Consider the following 18,434-nt stretch of genomic DNA (forward strand, 5'->3'; position numbering starts at 1 on the left):
AGAGCGGTCGCCTTACCATTAGGCAATCCAACCATGACTCACGGCCATACACAAACTTCCATATTCCGTCGACCACGTTTCTACAACCTGTACTCGTACATCCATTATGTATGTTGCCTTACGGGGGAAACATTTTAATTGAAAGTGGCTTGGGGCTGCCGGGGTGACCGAGTGGTTCTAGGCGCTACAGTCTGTAACCGCGCGATCGCTACGGTAGCAGGTTTGAATCCTGCCTCGGACATGGATGTGTGTGATGTCCTTAGGTTAGTTAGGTGTTAGTAGTTCTAAGTTCTAGGGGACTGATGACCTCAGAAGTTAAGTCCTATAGTGCTCAGAGCCATTTTAACCATTTGAAAGTGTCTTGCCCTGTGTCGGTAAACAAATACGATACTGCTGTGTCTGTGTTATTCCAAACTACTATGCAATATGTATTTATCCACCGACACCGTGCAAGCAACTTTCACGTAAAATATATCCCTGCATGGGAATATACATACTGGGTGTAGAGTACTTGTACACATGGTTGACGACATATGGAAGCTTGAGTCAGGCGGTGTGTCTCACTGTTAGTCTCCTGGCAAGGCGACCGCTCGTGACAAGCGGGAAATCCGGATTCGAGCCCCGGTCTGATACAAATATTCATTGTCGTCATTACATTATACAACTGACGGTTGTTCGTATTCGCAACTGCGAATACATTTCATGTAGAGGAGAGAGGACGTAGCGACGCGCAGTAGGCGGCTAGAGGCCGCGTCCGCAGACGCAGGCAAGAAGTGCCCACGCTCGGTCCCGTTCGCTTTTCCAGCCAGCGGCCGGCCGGCCGGCCAGCTGCGTGCGTCCCCTCTGGAGCTGGAGCTGGAGCAGTGTTTGCGCCGGCGTTCCGCGAAGCCGCGGCGGCACCGGCTGGGCCGCATTCCAGCCGTCCCCTGATCGGCCACATCGTCCAAACATGTATCCCTCTCTCACACACAGCACGGCTGCTGTACGAAAAACAGCCGGGCTCGACAAGCGAAGCATCGCAGAGGTCGCTCTCAAACTTGCGTACCGCGTAACTAGAGTCGACCCGTCTCAGCGGACGACGGCACTAACGCGATGTAGTGCGGTGGTGTTCACATCCAGTCAGTTAGGATATCGGTATTCTCATCACCACTATTTGGCTGGCAATTGTAGGAGTACTGGCAAAGCGGTTGGGCCAGTCTCTTTTTACGTAGATCTGGGCAACTTTAGCCGGCCGGTGTGGCCGTGCGGTTCTAGGCGCGTCAGTCTGGAACCGCGAGACCGCTACGGTCGCAGGTTCGAATCCTGCCTAGGGCATGGATGTGTGTGATGTCCTTAGGTTAGTTAGGTTTAAGTAGTTCTAAGTTCTAGGGGACTGATGACCTCAGCTGTTAAGTCCCATAGTGCTCAGAGCCATCTGAACCATTTTTGGGCAAATTTGAAATCGACGTTCCCACTATATATCACGATGCAGCATATTACATGAAGACGGTCTCCACGGACAAAATAATAGTCACAGAAAAAGACATCGCCGATAAAAGCCGTCTTAATAAATGACGAGAGAGAGAGAGAGATGCGATAAGGGGACGGATTAGGAATAAAACACGTACCCCACGTCGTGAAATGAAACATCGCCTAACCAGATATGGTCATTATCCACCATATTTACATCGGATAAACATGCACATGATCCCCCGACAGCGTTATACTACAGTTCACTAGGCACATTCAGCCTAGACGATAAAGAATGACGCACAACACAAACACCTGCCTTAGGAATCCTGATTATTGGGAAAACCGACACAGAACATTCGACACAGTTTCAAGAATATTAGAAGAAGAATACACAAGACATACCCCTATTGACCCGCAACCAAACTAAATACTCTTATAACCGTGACACTAAATGACAGCAATGGCTCTGAGCACTATGGGACTCAACTGCTGTGGTCATTAGTCCCCTAGAACTTAGAACTACTTAAACCTAACTAACCTAAGGACATCACACACACCCATGCCCGAGGCAGGATTCGAACCTGCGACCGTAGCCGCAGCGCGGCTCCGGACTGGAGCGCCTAGAACCGCACGGCCACCGCGGCCGGCCTAAATGACAGCAGAAATGGAATAGAGACAGAAGTACATTCAAACACAGCTACATAAAAATTTACGAAAACACTGGAGAGAAATATATAATTCGATGTACCTATTGTAAAACATGCCTTCCATAAAAAAAATGGCTCTGAGCACTATGGGACTTAACAGCTGTGGTCATCAGCCCCCTAGAACTTAGAACTACTTAAACCTAAGTAACCTAAGGACATCACACACATCCATGCCCGACGCAGGATTCGAACCTGCGACCGTAGCAGTCGCGCGGTTCCGGACTGCGCGCCTAGAACCGCGAGACCACCGCGGCCGGCCCTTCCATAAAGTAATGACAACTACAATAATTTTGTTTCATCTGTAAACAACGACCGGCTACTATTTCCTGAAGGTAGCTTTAAATCTGTAACTATCTGAGAATATTCGCCACACTTTGTGTAGCTTGTTATAGATGAGTAGCATTTGTTGCCTAAGGGTCACTTAAAAAAAAGTGGCTCTAATTTAGGAACTTACATCTCAGTAAATAGCCAAGTCACATACAAAACTTGTGACGTCAGATTGGAAGGTAAAAGCTCTATCCCATATGGAAATGAGCGAAAGTCGTCATGCGCTCTCTGTAAAAACCTCTTTAGTTTGACTTCTGGCATATGAGGAGGTATATTTTAGCTTTTCGTATAACTGTGAATCATGAGTTACTTCTTCGCAAATGACTTAACACTGCAAACCTATTGTGTTTGGTGATGTGATGTAGAACCAGTGAGAGCACAGTTTCTGTTTTTAAGACATTTTCATGTAAAGAGTTTTCAGCGAGTGCTACAAGTCACAAATCCTTGTTAATTTACTTAAATCCGTGTGTTGTTATGGTCTTTAGTCTAGAGACTGGTTTGATGCAGCTCTCCATGCTACTCTATCCTGTGTAAGCTGTTTCATCTCCCAGTACCTACTGCAACCTACATCCTTCTGAATCTGCTTAGTGTATTCACCTCTTGGTCTCCCTCTATGATTTTTACCCTCCACGCTGCCCTCCAATACTAAATTGGTGATGCCTGACGACATGTGTCAGCGCATTGTCAATGCATGTGCGAACATTACGAAAGGCGAACTACTCGCTGTTGAGAGGAATGTCGTTACACGTATTGCCAAATGCATTGAGGTTGACGGACACCATTTCGAGAATTTATTGCATTAATGTGGTACTTACAGGTAATCATGCTGTAACAGCATGCGTTCTCAGAAATGATAAGTTCGCAAAGGTACATGTATCACATTGGAACAACCGAAATAAAATGTTCAAAAGTACCTACGTTCTGTATTTTAATTTAAAAAACCTACCTGTTAACAACTGTTCGTCTAAAATTGTGAGCCATATGTCTGTGACTACTACAGCGCCATCTATCACAAAGCGAAAAAAGTGGTCCAACTAAAAGATTCATATTTCTTTACGTACTACACGAATATGTAATAAAAATGGGGGTTCCTACTTAAAAAAACGCAGTTGATATCCGTTTGCCCTATGGCAGGCCAACTTTAGCGCCATCTGGTTTCCACCCTTCAAGTCAGACAAGTTTCGTTTCTTGTAGTTTTTCGTTTGACACTTATTTCGTGATATATTTGGCCCAGTCACGATCAATGGACCACCATATATATTTAGCGCCAAAAAACAGGTATAGGCATACGTATGTAAAAAGGCAGAATACGGCGCTGCGATCGGCAACAAGTGTCTGGTGCAGTTGTTAGATTGGTTACTGCTGCTAAAATGGCAGGTTATCGAGATTGTAGTAAGTCTGAACGTGGTGCCGTAGTCGGCAAACGAGCGATGGGACTTAGCATCTCCGAGCCAGTGATGAAGCGGGGATTGTCCCGTACGACCATTTCACGAGTGTAACGTGAATATCAGGAATCCGGTGAAACATCAAATCTCCGACATCACTGTGGCCGGAAAAAGATCCTGCAAGAATGGGACTAACGACGACTGAAGAGAATCGTTCAACGTGACGGAAGTGCAACCCTTCCGTACACTGCTGCAGGTTCCAATGCTGGACCATCAACAAGAGTCAGCGTCATCGATATGGTCTTTCGGAACCGAAGGCCCACTCGTGTACCATTGATGACTACACGATAGAAAGCTTTACGCCTCGCCTGGACTCGTCAACACATACATTGGACTGTTGATGACTGGAAACATGTTGCATGGTCTCGTTTCAAATTGTATCGAGTGAATGGACGTGTACGGGTATGGAGACAACTTTATGAGTCCATGGACTCTGCATGTCAGCAAGAGTCTGTTCAAGCTGGTGTAGGCTCTGTAATGGTGTGGGGCGTGTGCGGTTGGAGTGATATGGGAGCCCTGATACGTCTAGATATGACTCTGATCACTTACATCCATTCATATCAATTTTGCATTCCCGCGGACTTCGGCAATTCCATCACGACAGTGCGACACCCCAGACGTCCAGAATTGCTACAGACTAGATCCAGGAACACTCTTCTGAGATCATATACTTCCGCTGACCACCAAACTCCCCAGACACGAACATTATTGAGCATATCTGGGACGCCTTGAAACGTGCTGTTCAGAAGAGATCTCCTCCCCTCGTACTCTTACGGATTTATGAACAGCCCTGCGCGATTCACGGCGTCAGTTCCTTCCAGCACTACTCTGGACATTAGTCGCGTCCATGCACGTCGTTTTGTGGCACTTCTGCTTCCTCGCGGGGGCCCTACACGATGTTAGGCAGGTGTACCAGTTTCTTATGCTCTTCAGTGTAGATATACTGTATACATACACGTAGACTTGAAAAGGTCTCTGGAACCTTATAGTTTTATTTGATTAAAATCTACGTGTTGCTCCATGCTAGGCCCAAGTTATTTTTGAAAATCCCACGAAAATTCGTCAGGTCCTTTCGTGGATTAACATGTTCAAACAGACAGACAGACAAACAAACTTTTTAAAAATATTTTTACTGTGTTTTGTTACACTCCCTACATCATCGGCAATCAATTTTTGGCAAATATTTTCAGTACACAGACACGAATGTTTTATAGTTTTGTTATTAATTAATATATGTAAGTTTGGATACAGATATAGGTCTGCGAAACTATGGCGAGTTAAAGAGGAGGTGTGGCTACAAGTTACATTGGAGAGGGGGGAGTAACGAACAGTAGCCTCCCCTTCCAGAACCGAACCCTGGATCGTCGACTGGCACAGCTGCGGAACTGGGTCGAGCTAGCGCGGGGCACAGTGACGTCACGGCGTGCTCTGTGCCGGAGAACTCGGACAGCCAGCGCCCCCCCCCCCCCCCCCCCCCATTACCTGCCTATCGCGCAGATGATCTGCGCCGCGGCTTAAGGCAGGCAGCGCCCACCACTTGCGGCCGTGCAGTGAGCCGATCGCAGCCGACGCGACTGAACCCGCGCGCAGCAGCCGGCGGCGACCATCAAGACCCGTAATTTCCAGTTTATCGGTGTTTATTGATTCGCAGCAACACGCTCACCAAGCTGGATCGCAAATTAGCTCTCTATCCCTCGTATAAGGCAAAGCGCTAGGAAAAAAAGTACGGACAAAACATGCAGCGAACTGATCTCCTCTCTTACGATCAATGAATTCCGCTAAAGGTCTTAGGTGGGAAAACGGAGCCTCGGGGGTTCGGTTTTCAAATGTTCTGTCACGTTTCCAAATCAGCTAACTCGTTTCAAAACGGAAGACTACCCTCTCAGATTGCATCTAAATCTGCACTTATATTCCGCTAGCCACTGTACAGTGTATGGTGGGGTCGTCTTCGTGACAGTATTAGCGATATGAAATGGAAGGAGTATCTGAGGATTGTGGTAGGGAAGGCGAGTGGTCGACTTCGGTTTACTGAGAGAATTCTAGGAACGTATGGTCCATCTGTAAAGACGGCATATAGGACGCTACTGCTACTTATTCTTGAGTACTGCTCGTCGGATTAAGGGGGGTAGGACGTCAAACGGGCCGTCTTGGAGCAGGAGAAACACCACAGGACATTTTAATTTCCACTGTCTATACTTTTACGAATAAAATCATAAAACTTTGTCAGCATGACCAGGAAGGATTCAGGTTTCGCCATCATAGCAGTGGAAGTTCAAAAGCATAACAAAATAATTTTTTTTACATGAGAAGGTTCATCATTTTTTTCACTTCTATTGGCTGCGTTTGTTGCTATAGGTACACGTTTCTTCATAAGTAAGAGAGATTCTTGGATGAATTTTGCACAGCATAAAAACCGTACTTACAGGTGTATGAAACTATAGAAATTATTTAATTTATGAAAAAATGAATGTGCTGTTATATTTTACACTTCATGTTTAGAAAAAAACTCAAATTCTATAGTTAATTATCTCAATTTTTCCCACAGTTTTTAATAGATTTGGAAAATTCTAGGGTTTCATACACCCGTAAGTATGATTTGTATGCTGTGCAAAATTCATTGAAGAATCTCCCTTACTTATGAAGAAAAGTGTACCTATAGCAACAAATGCAGCCAATGGTAAGTGAAAAAAGGTGAAATACAAACGTAAAAAAATAAATTATTTTCTTATATTTTTGAACTTCCACCACTATAAGTATAAATCCTGAGTCCTTTCTGGTCATTCTGACAAAGTTTTATGAATTTATTTTCAAAAGTGTAGACAGTGGAAATTAACATATCCTGTGATGTCTCTCCTGCTCCAAGTCACCCCGTTTGACGTCCTACCCCCCTTGAAGGAAGACATCGGAGAAATTCAGAGGCGGGTTGCTAGATTTGTTACTGCTAGGTTCGAACAACACGCAAATTCTTCGGAAACTCCAATGTGAATCCCTGGAGGGAATACTACATTCTTTTCGACGAACACTATCGTGAAAATTTAGAGAACCGGCATTTGAGCTGACTGCCGAACGATTCTACTGCCTCCAACATACATTGCGCGTAAGGGTCACCAAGATAAGGTACGAGAAATCAGTGCTCATACGGAGCCATATAGACAGTCGTTTTTCCCCTCGACCTATTTGCGAGTGGAACAGGAAAGGAAATGACTAATAGTGGTATGACGTACTCTCCGCCGCACACCATACGTCACGCCGTACGGTGGATTGAGGAGTATATATGTAGATGTAGCTTACTAGTAAGCCCATCCCACTCTTGATTCCTTAAAAGATTCGAACTCCCACGTATAAAATAGTTTCAAACGTCTGATCACTTCAGAAATGAGGTGCTCTATTAAGTATTTGACGTTAAGCGCGTAAAGCCTGTATAGCTGGAAGACGTGAAACGCTCAACCTGTTGGTTGTATTAGCTTCCGATTATTGACACTAGATTAATGAAACAGGCATCACCAAAACTGTTCTCATTGTCAAACACAGCATAAATATAGTTCGAATAGTCTGCTGTAGTACTTCCAGTCTTCCACTCCAATCATGAAAAGTTTCCAAATGCCAGATGACTGCAGTGGGTTAGGAAACTCGAAACGTAACTGTAAGAATAACACTTCTTTCAATAACGCAAAGTGAATAATATGACGCGATTACACCTTTTCAGCGGAACGTTAACGTTTCTAAAAATATCTAATCTGTATAATTCACTGTGAAAAACGGTAGAACAACAGTATTTAAGCGTTGAAACAAAGAATAAACGAAAAGTAATATGGAAACATTTTAAACTAAAGTTGCTGGCATTTCGGTTTCACATAACAGATACAGTGTCTTCTGTTTCGTTGAGTACACGAACAGTAAGAGTACTCAATCAAAATCACAATACAGCCTATACAACAAAAAACTGGTGTGAACTAGTAAGCGAGAAAATTTGTATCTTTTTTTGGCGAAAATAAATGCGCCGACTGCTCTCAGGGTGACCTCTACTGCTCAGTCATCGTCAAACGATCAGAAGTTAGCCCATGGCGCGTAGATAACGCTTCAAGTGATAACTGGCTGTAGATTTCAAGCAGTTTACAAGCTGCCGCACAGCAGTAATCGATAACAGGTCTCGTCCGTATGTTACTCGATTTGTGCCAAAGCACAAAATTTCAGTGATGGATCGGAAATTAAGATTTGCGTAGTCACTAATGATCTCTTTCTTGGCTAGGTAGTAGATGATTTGCCGCTGACTTGCTCCACCCTTTCAGTGATACTACACTTGAGATATCCCCTTCCTCTACCATTACTCAGAATTCTTCCAGCAACTTACATTCGATATCTTTTCAACCAGTTTTCCCTTTTAATTCCTCTTCCGTCCCCTTCTGCGTAGCGTTAGCCCGACATATTCAGTCAATAACCTGCAGAGACTTAGAACTATAATTTTAATGTATGGTTCTAAGAGATTTTGTTCCCACTGTTTATGTTCATTACCTTCCTAAAGCGAGATGACGCTCGCTGCAACACGTGTAAGTACTTTCCAAGCCTTCTAGAATTCCTTTTATTACTACAAAACCAAGTTTTTCATTAGAAAATAGTACCACTAGCGATACTATCACACTTTCCTCGGTTGAGAGCTGATCGTCAAGGATTGCGTTCTGGGTAACATCAGCCAAGAATTATTCGAACCACTTTCATATTTCGGAAGAAATGGTTATAATGTCGGATATCGGTTGGTAGTGCCATTCCGTGTGTTACTGAATCTTCCGAAAATACGTGAAGATGGAATGTGTTCGTCAGCGTCAACGAAACATTTACTGATGAATATTAAGGAACGTCATTATGACCACGTTCTGGCTAACTTCCATGATTCAGATATATGCAAACGACTGGAATGTTTGACAATCATTCATCTATTCTTTTGCTTTCCTTTGCAGGAGAGCTGCGATAGTTGAATGGTGATTGTGCGGTTTGAATATGTTTTATGTTGCTTATACCGGCTCGAGTCGGCTGTTGTGCGGAGGCACAGCTTACGCTCGAATAGTCTCTCACTGTCCTAAGGACGCTGCCTTTCAGTTCTGTCTCCTGGGTACTTGGTGCGTGCTACCTGCCATTGTCCTTTCGTGTTGCTGAATGACATTCGGCACGCTTGTCTAGTAATACAATATAATTTATATGACACAAACACCTGTCATTATCGTGAAACCTCGTTCGGAAGAGTGAAAACTGTAAGCTTTGGACGAAACTGTTCTAGTATTATTACTTAGTTTCCTGACTCACCTGCGTAAGATTACCACGGGTTTACTGAGAAAAAAGGGGCACGCTATAGGGAAAGACGGCAATGTACAATATGTACAAGAACCAAGAGGGAACAGTAAGAGGGAGACCAAGAACAGAGTGCTTGGATGAAAGGGTGTAAGACAGGGATGTAGTCTTTCGCCACTACTGTTCAATTTATACATCGAAGAAGCAATTACGAAAATAAAAGAAAGGTTCAGGAGCGAATTAAAATTCATGGAGAAAGGATATCAATGACAAATTCGCTAATGACATTGCTGTCGTCAGTGAAAGTGAAGAAGAATTACAGAATCTGCTGAATCGAATGAACGGTGTAACGAGTACAGAATATGGACTGAGAGTAAATCGAAGAAAAACAACGAGAAGTAGCAGAAATGAGAACAGCTAGAAACTTAACATAGAAGTTGGTGGTCACGCAGTAGATGAAGGCAATGAATTCTGCTACCTAGGCAGCAAAATAACCCATGAGTGATGGAGCAAGGAGGACACAGAAAACAGCCTAGCTGTGGCAAAAAGGGCATTCATGGCCAAGATAAGTCTACCAGTATCAAAGATAGGCCTTAATATGAAGAAGAAATTTCTGAGAATGTACGTTTGAAGCACAGCATTGTATGGTAGGGAAATTTGAATGTGGTGCTATAGAGTAATGTTGAAAATGAAGTGGATTGATAAGGTAAGGAACGGTAATAGAGAGAGCTGCAGATGGTAAAAGCTGTAGAGGGAAATAGAAATTGGAATACATGTAATAAATAATTGAGGACGTAGGTTGCAAGTGCTACTCTGAGATGAAGAGAACAGCACTGTAGAGCAATTCGTAGCGGGCCACATCAAGAAGATTGATGACTAATTTAAAAAAATGCTGCGTACCAAATGTAGCTAACGTATCGAAATCGTTTTTAACGCTGGAAGGAGAGCTATACTTCTTCCCAGTCCCAGGTAAATACGTGACATGTTTAGAAGTAGTCGAAGATGAGGCTGCTGCGACGCGCCACACGCGAGGTTATTGCCGCCTGCTGCGTCTTGTTGCTTGTGGTATCGCTCCTGTGGGAACACGGGTGTTGCACGGATAACCGTCGCGACGCACGAACTTTATTGCAACGTGCCATCTCGTCCCAGTGACTGCCGCGCCTTAGTTGTACCCAAGCTACTGTTGGCGATAACTGTGCCACATGCAGTGGGCCTTTATGTTGTTCTCTTTCCATCCATTAAAGCCCTTACATGTTATACAAAATCGTTTTTTCGTAACATAGCACGACACTTATTGACCTCTATTTACAAGATGACTAATTTTGAAAACTTCATCTTCGTACGTGCAAACGGTGTTGATCGATCTCTGTAATTGTGTGTTCTCATGGTCGGGTTCTTGTACCAGTGAATACCATTGAGAAACACTGTTTCTGTGGCCGGCCTTCCACAATCACGAGTTTTTTCCTGCAGTTACGAGTACATTGCTGCCGCTGAAAACCAAAAGCTATTTACAACCATCAGAAATTTTCGTTAAAATGCAGTCGGTACTATATCCTCAACTGAACATCTTTCTTTCAAGGAAGGAAGGAAGATTGTATTTAACGTCCCTACGACATCGAGGTCATTACAGACGGAGCACAAGCTCGGATTGCGTCAAGGGTGGGGAAGGAAATCCGCCGTCTCCTTCCAAAGGAACCATCCCGGCATTTGCCTGGACCGTGTAATGGTACTTGAATTACGTAACCATTATGGTACCTCACCTGAACCTCTCGATACCAGTAATATTCTACTGTATTTCTGTTAACTACTTAACATATTTCTGAGACAACATTCAGATTTGATTTCACTTTTGATACATCGATATGTTTATATTGCAATGATATTATTCTTAAGCGTATTCTTTTTTTGACGTGCTTGTAACTCTGATTTTTGGGCGCGTAAGCGATAGTTAGTTAGTTGTTAAGTTGTTAGAGAGTCGGACCTTGAGAAGGTCAAGTCTTGGACGTCATTTTGGAAAGATGCGTATTGTAGTTCGCTTATAAAATGTGAACTTTAACAGTGACTGTTAGGAAGATGTTTTCAAGTATGTTTTGTATTGTGAAGTGATGTTTTGTGTTTACGTGATATTGCAATTAAAAGGAAGTGTAACTTAAATTCGGAGTGCTGACTGCTTTTTTTACATCACCATTGTCCTGCAAAAGTGTAATCTTCAATAATGTTTTGTGAAGCGCATCTACAAAACTTTTGAATATAGCAGGATAAAACCTAGGCCTCTTTGCATCCGAGCTTGGAATCATAACCACCTAGATTTTCAACGATTGAGCCATGATTTTACGACGAGACCAGCGTGGGGGACACAAAAAGATGAGTGCCTAGTTTTTTGACTATTACGTGAAATGACTTTATTAACTGTTCTCTAATGACACCTGCCACATAATATGACTGTTGTTGCCCGAAAATGCAGTATTTAGCAGCGTGAGCAACACCACAATCGTTATTAAATGCTGACCTTTGTTGTGGTAGGGTTGTTAGAACCGATTTAAAAAAAGCACGGAAAACCTAAATCTGGATGGCCGGACGAGGGTTTGAAACTTCGTCTTCCCGAATGCGAATCCAAAGTGCTAACCATTAAGCCACCTCGCTCGGCACATTTCTTTCAAAGACTGCTGCAGGTAGATAAAGTTTCTTTTTTTGCCCTGTTATCTGCAGGATGAGCTTAATGAATGGTAGCGTTGTGTTCTTGCTTGTGATATATTACGAATTTGTTTCGTCTGTCATGCGATGGGTAGAGGTAGCTCCATGAAAAGTGAATCAGGATACATCACAACAACTTGTAGAGTAGTTGTTGGGATGTTGTAATTGAATGTTACTATTAACTCAGCCAAAATATCCACAGTAGCGAGTCCTGTGTCTTAACCACTATCCCTTATTGAAAAGCAGGCAATAGTGGGTCCAGAGTATGCTCCACTTCAACCATTTAGTGGTTTCTGCTCTATTGAGGGACATCAAAGACACTGGACTCCTTCAGTTACAGAAGAATGGAGGCAGCTGCCATTGGCTCTGAAAGCATCGTTTATTGTCCTAAAGTGATTTACACTGCCGTGCAGAATTTAGGGACGAAAGTAAATTCCGCCTAACGTGTTACTGTCACGTAACATAGCTCTGCTAAATTTAGACCATATATAACAATTGGTAAAGTATAGTCAAGAAGGAAACACGCACTGAGATGAACAGTAACAATACGTTTACTCAAAGAGAATTACTCTGAACTCACCGCGATTCATAATGGTTCCCTGGACAATGTAAAAGGCGGGACATGTTTCTTAATAGGGTGTGTGATCACCAGACACGGCAGGTCATGCCACGGGGGCCCCAAGGTTGCTATGGAGTACTTGCGGGAGGGCGTTCCATTCTTCCACCACTGCGGTTGAAAACTGCTGGTGCATGTGGACATGCTGGAACACGACTCCGGAAAAGGGTAGGCCAGTGCATTCATTTAATATCCTCTCGTTCCAAGAGCTGCCCCCCCCCCCCCCCCTCCGCTGTTCGATACGGTCGTGAGTTTTCAAACTTAGAAATGAGGTAGGCGTCGAATGCACCCCTGAGAAGAGGCACTTGGGAACGGAGCACAATGTCACAATAATGGCGAGTCATGAGTGCACCGTTTTCAAAGATTCGGAGGTCACTACGCCCAAGCAACATTATGCCACCCCACGTCACAACACCTGGACAGTCAATACGACAATGCTCGACATACAACGACCCGTATGTTGGGACGTGGGAACACGCAATGCACCCAGGAACATTGTCGAACATGATCGTTTTGGTGGTGCAGTTGTTATGGTGTAGGGAGGCATAATGCTACATGGGCGTACTGTCTTGCAAATCTCTGATCACGGTGCACTCATCGGTCAACATTATTGTGATACTACACTCCTTCCCCATGCGCCTCTTTTCAGGGGCGCATTCGACCATGAATTCATTTTTTTATTTATTTATTTTTTTTTTTTTTTTTTTATGAGAACGTGCGACCGCATCGAACTGCGCAGGCGGAGTACCTCTTGGAACTAGAGGATATTCGGTGAATGGACTGGCCTGCTCTTTGCCCGACTCATGGGTTGTGTTGGGTACCGTATTGCAGCACCGACGACTGTGCAGCAGTTGTCAACCACCTCACAACAAACTTGTGTTCAGCGTGCGTGTGATCATACACACTATTTACACTACTGGCCATTGAAATTGCTACACCAAGAAGAAATGCAGATGATAAACGGGTATTCATTGGACAAATATATTCTACTATAACTGACATGTGATTACATTTTCACGCAATCTTGGTGCATAGATCCTGAGAAATCAGTACCCAGAACAACCACCTATGGCCGTACTAACGGCCTTGGTACTCCTAGGCATTGAGTCAAACAGAGCTTGGATGGCGTGTACAGGCACAGCTGCCCATGCAGCTTCAACACGACACCACGTTTGTGACGAGCCAGTTGCTAGGCCACCATTGACCAGACGTTTTCAATTGGTGAGAGATCTAGAGAATGTGCTGGCCAAGGCAGCGGTCGAACATTTTCTGTATCCAGAAAGGCCCGGACAGGACCTGCAACAACCAGTCGCGCGTTATCCTGCTTAAATGTAGGGTTTCGCAGGGATCGAATGAAGGTTAAAAAAAAAATGGCTCTGAGCATTATGCGACTTAACTTCTGAGGTCATCAGTGCCCTAGAACTTAGAACTATTTAAACCTAACCAACCTAAGGGCATCACACACATCCATGCCCGAGGCAGGATTTGAACCTGCGACCGTAGCGGTCGCGCGGCTCCAGGCTATAGCGCCTAGAACCGCTCGCCCACTCCGGCCAGCTCGAATGAAGGGTACAGCCACGGGTCGTAAAACATCTGAAATGTAACGTCCACTGTTCAAAGTACCGTCAATGCGAACAAGAGGTGACCGAGATGTGTAACCCATGGCACCCCATACCATCACGCCGGGTGATACGCCAGTATGGCGATGACAAATACACGCTTCCAATGTGCGTTCACCGCGATGTCGCCAAACATGGATGCGACCATCATGATGCTATAAAGAGAACCTGGATTCATCCGAAAAAATGACTTTTGCCATTCGTGCACCCAGGTTCGTCGTTGAGTACACCATCGCAGGCGCTCCTGTCTGTGATGCAGCGTCAAGGGTAACCGCAGCCATGGTCTCCGAGCTGATAGTCCATGCTGCTGCAAACGTCGTCAAACTGTTCGTGCAGATGGTTGTTGTCTTGCAAACGTCTCCATCTGTTGACTCACGGATCGAGACGTGGCTGCACGATCCGTTACATCCATTGCGGATAAAATGCCTGTCATCTCGACTGCTAATGATACGAGGCCATTGGGATCCAGCACAGCGTTCCGTATTACCCTCCTGAACCCACCGATTGCATATTGTGTTAACAGCCATTGGATTTCGACCAACGCGAGCAGCAATGTCGCGATACGATTAACCGCAATAGCGGTATGCTACAATCCGACCTTTATCAAAGTCGGAAACCTGATGGTACGCATTTCTCCTCTTTACACGAGGCATCACAACAACGTTTCACCAGGCAACGCCGGTCAACTGCTGTTTGTGTATGAGATATCGGCTGGAAACTTTCCTCATGTCAGCACGTTGTAGGTTTCGCCACCGGCGCCAGCCTTGTGTGAATGCTCTGAAAAGCTAATCATTTGCATATCACAACATCGTCTTCCTGTCGGTTAAATTTCGCGTCTGTAGCACATCTTCGTGGTGTAGCTACTTTAATGGCCAATAGTGTAGAATCATGTACTTCCTCGTATAATGTCTAGGGGACCCTGATGTCTCGTGGTAACCTCAGTGTAATTACTGAATTGGAATGAAAGTGTCATTTCTGTTTGTTCAAAAATGTTCAAATGTGTCTGAAATCTTATGGGACTTTACTGCTACGGTCATCAGTCCCTAAGCTTACACACTAAATAACTTAAAGTATCCTATGGACAAACACTCACACCCATGTCCGAGGGAGGACTCGAACCTCCACCGGGATCAATTCTGTTTGTGTCATTGCGAATTTCTCTCTTTTACCTCCCGTAATATGGTGTAGCAGTTCTTTCTATGTATGGTCCAAGTTTCATCGAGCTATGTTCCGTGGTAGCGACAGATCATGTGGAAATCACTTTCGCCTTTTAAGTTTTGCACACCAGGGTAGTAAAACCACGTTAATCTTAAGTCAGAATGTATGAAAAGCGGTTCGAACAATACTACTCCTGGTCACGAATTCAGTCCCGCCAACTCTGTACCGCTTCGGTCGGTGTGTACACAGAGTATGCGACCGCACTCGGATGTGGTGACGATTAGGCGGCTGGGGCGGCAGCACGTGAGGCGGCGGTCGGCGGTGGCCGGCAGAGGCTGCCTCCTCCCTCCAGAAGCTGGGCCGCTCTAAGTGTTTATTGGCGGCACCCGTGGAGAACGGAATGGCGGAGCACGCCGCGCCGCGGCCACTCAACCGTGAGAGCTAATTTCCGGTCGGCTCGGCGCTGCCCCGGCCCGGCGTGGCGGTCTCCGGTCACTGCTCATCTGCCCACGCAACGACACTAATGTGACCCTTCCCTAGGAACAAGGGATGGGCAAAACAGTATCAACACTCATCTACTAGGCTATAAGTTCGGCCAGAGCCCTTCTGCGGCACGAGGGGCAAACAGTGAGGTGCCAAAACTCATGGGATACCTCCTAATGTCGTGTAGGACCTCCTTTTGCTCGGCGTAGTGCAGCAACACGACGTGCAAGGACTCAACAAGTAGGAGGTCCCCTTGTAAGCATGTATCGAGTAGCACTGATATCAGAATGAGATTTTCACTCTCCAGCGGAGTGTGCGCTGATATGAAACTTCCTAGCAGATTAAAACTGTGTGCCCGACCGAGACTCGAACTCAGGACCTTTGCCATCCGCGGGCAAGTACTCTACCATCTGAGGTACCGAAGCACGACTCACGACCGGTCCTCACAGCTTTACTTCTGCCAGTATCTCGTCTCCTACCTTCCAAACTTTACAGGAGATCTCCTGCAAACCATGCAGGACTAGCACTCCTGAAAGAAAGGATATTGCGGAGGCATGGCTTAGCCACAGTCACGGGGATGTTTGCAGAATGAGAATTTCACTCTGTACCGTAGGGTGCGCTGATATGAAACTCCCTGGCAGATTAAAACTGTGTGCCCGACCGAGACTCGATTTCGGGACCTTTGCCTTTCGCGGGCAAGTGCTCTGCATGGTTCGCAGGAGAGCTTCTGTAAAGTTTGGAAGGTAGGAGACGAGATACTGGTGGAAGTAAAGCTGTGAGGACGGGGCGTGAGTCGTGCTTGGGTATCTCAGTTGGTAGAGCACTTGCTCGCGAAAGGCAAAGGTCCCGAGTTCGAGTCTCGGTCGGGCACACAGTTTTAATCTGCCAGGAAGTTTCAGCACTGATATCGATTATGATAACATCGCTATTGTCGTTTCTTTGTTTTTTTCGCGCCAGAACGAGCGAGGGAGTCACGGTGTGGTTTTCTATCCGTGTGTTCGGTGTGAAGTAATCAGGCTAAGAGAACAAGTAAATTTCGTGACTATAAAGGTGTTTGATGCTGTGCAATCATTCGTGTACCTCACGAGACGTAATCCGCGGTTCGCGAACTCATAAACCACGAGAACAATCGCGAGAACATGATTACATGTCCGCCAGCATCTCATCCGCGCCGCTAAATGAAACTTGGATTACCTATATTGGCACGAACGCCGCACCTGGATTGCAGTGTGGGACAATGTATTGTGGTGTAGTATTACTGTATGTATCAGTGTATCAACATATTTGTTATTTTGTGAAGAGTGTAACAGTGCAGTCCTGTGTAGTGCAAGTGTTAAAATGGTTCAAATGGCTCTGAGCAGTGTGGGACTTAACATCTATGGTCATCAGTCCCCTAGAACTTAAACCTAACTAACCTAAGGACATCACACAACACTCAGTCATCACGAGGCAGTGAAAATCCCTGACCCCGCTGAGAATCGAACGCGGGAACCCGGGCGCGGGAAGCGAGAATGCTACCGCACGACCACGAGTTGCGGACGTGCAAGTGTTAAAAAATACATCAGTGGATTATACTAGGCTAAAACTTTAATTTTGGTAACTGGCACTCGTTTGTTCCCCTTGTTCGTTATCGTTTATTACAGCAATGCTCAAGCTGCTGTTGCTAGACTGCAAGGGAAGAAGCGAATGACGATTGAATTTACGAGGTGAGTGGGTACAATAAGCATACACAGACGGTACTATAACCCCACCCTCCCCCATTGGCTGACACCCTGCTGAAGAACTGAGTCATTGTGGGAAAATGTTGCCTGTTCAGGATTTTGTGCACGAACTGACCTCTCATTTATGCCCCATAAACGTTCGATGGCTTTCATGAAGGGCGATTTCGGTGGCCAGATCATTAGCTCCAATTGACCATAATGTTTTTCAAACCAACCGCGAACAAATGCGGACCGAAGATATGGCGCATTGTTATCCATAAAAACTCCATCGTTGTTTGCGAATGAATGGTGTTAAAATGGTTCAAATGGCTCTGATCACTATGGGACTTAATATCTGAGGTCATCAGCACCCTAGACTTAGAACTACTTAAACCTAACTAAGGACAGCAGACACATCCATGCCCGAGGCAGGATTAAAAAAAAAGCTATGAGCGCTATGGGACTTAACATCTGAGGTCATCAGTCCCCTACAACTTAGAACTACTTAAACCTAACTAACCCAAGGACATTACACACATCCATGCCCGAAGCAGGATTCGAACCTGCGACCGTAGCGGTCGCGCGGTTCCAGACTGAAGCGCCTAGAACCGCTCGGCCACACCGGCCGGTGGCAGGATTCAAACCTGCGATCGCAGCAGCAGGGCGGCTCCAGACTGTAACGCCTAGAACCGCTCGGTCACCCCGGCCGGCGAATGAATGGCTCCAAGTAATTTCCAAGTATGCGAACATTAACATTACCAGTCAATGATAGGTTCAGTTGAGCCAGAGAACCCAGTACATTCCATGCAAACACAGCCAAATCCATTACGGAGCCACCGCTAGCTTGCAAAATCGTTCAAATGGCTCTAAGCACTATGGGGCTTAACATCTGAGGTCATCAGTCCCGTAGACTTAGAACTACTTAAACCTAACCATCCTAAGGACATCAC

General features: G+C 45.3%; 1 long non-coding RNA gene across 1 annotated transcript in view; it reads right to left on the reverse strand.

The window, feature by feature from the left end:
* The window catches only part of LOC124599602, a 310,564-nt gene that overhangs the window by 218,343 nt on the left and 73,787 nt on the right, over positions 1 to 18,434 (reverse strand). The window lies entirely within an intron of this gene.

This window comes from Schistocerca americana, chromosome 1, assembly GCF_021461395.2.
Source record: "Schistocerca americana isolate TAMUIC-IGC-003095 chromosome 1, iqSchAmer2.1, whole genome shotgun sequence".
In the NCBI taxonomy this organism is placed as follows: Eukaryota; Metazoa; Arthropoda; class Insecta; order Orthoptera; family Acrididae; genus Schistocerca; species Schistocerca americana.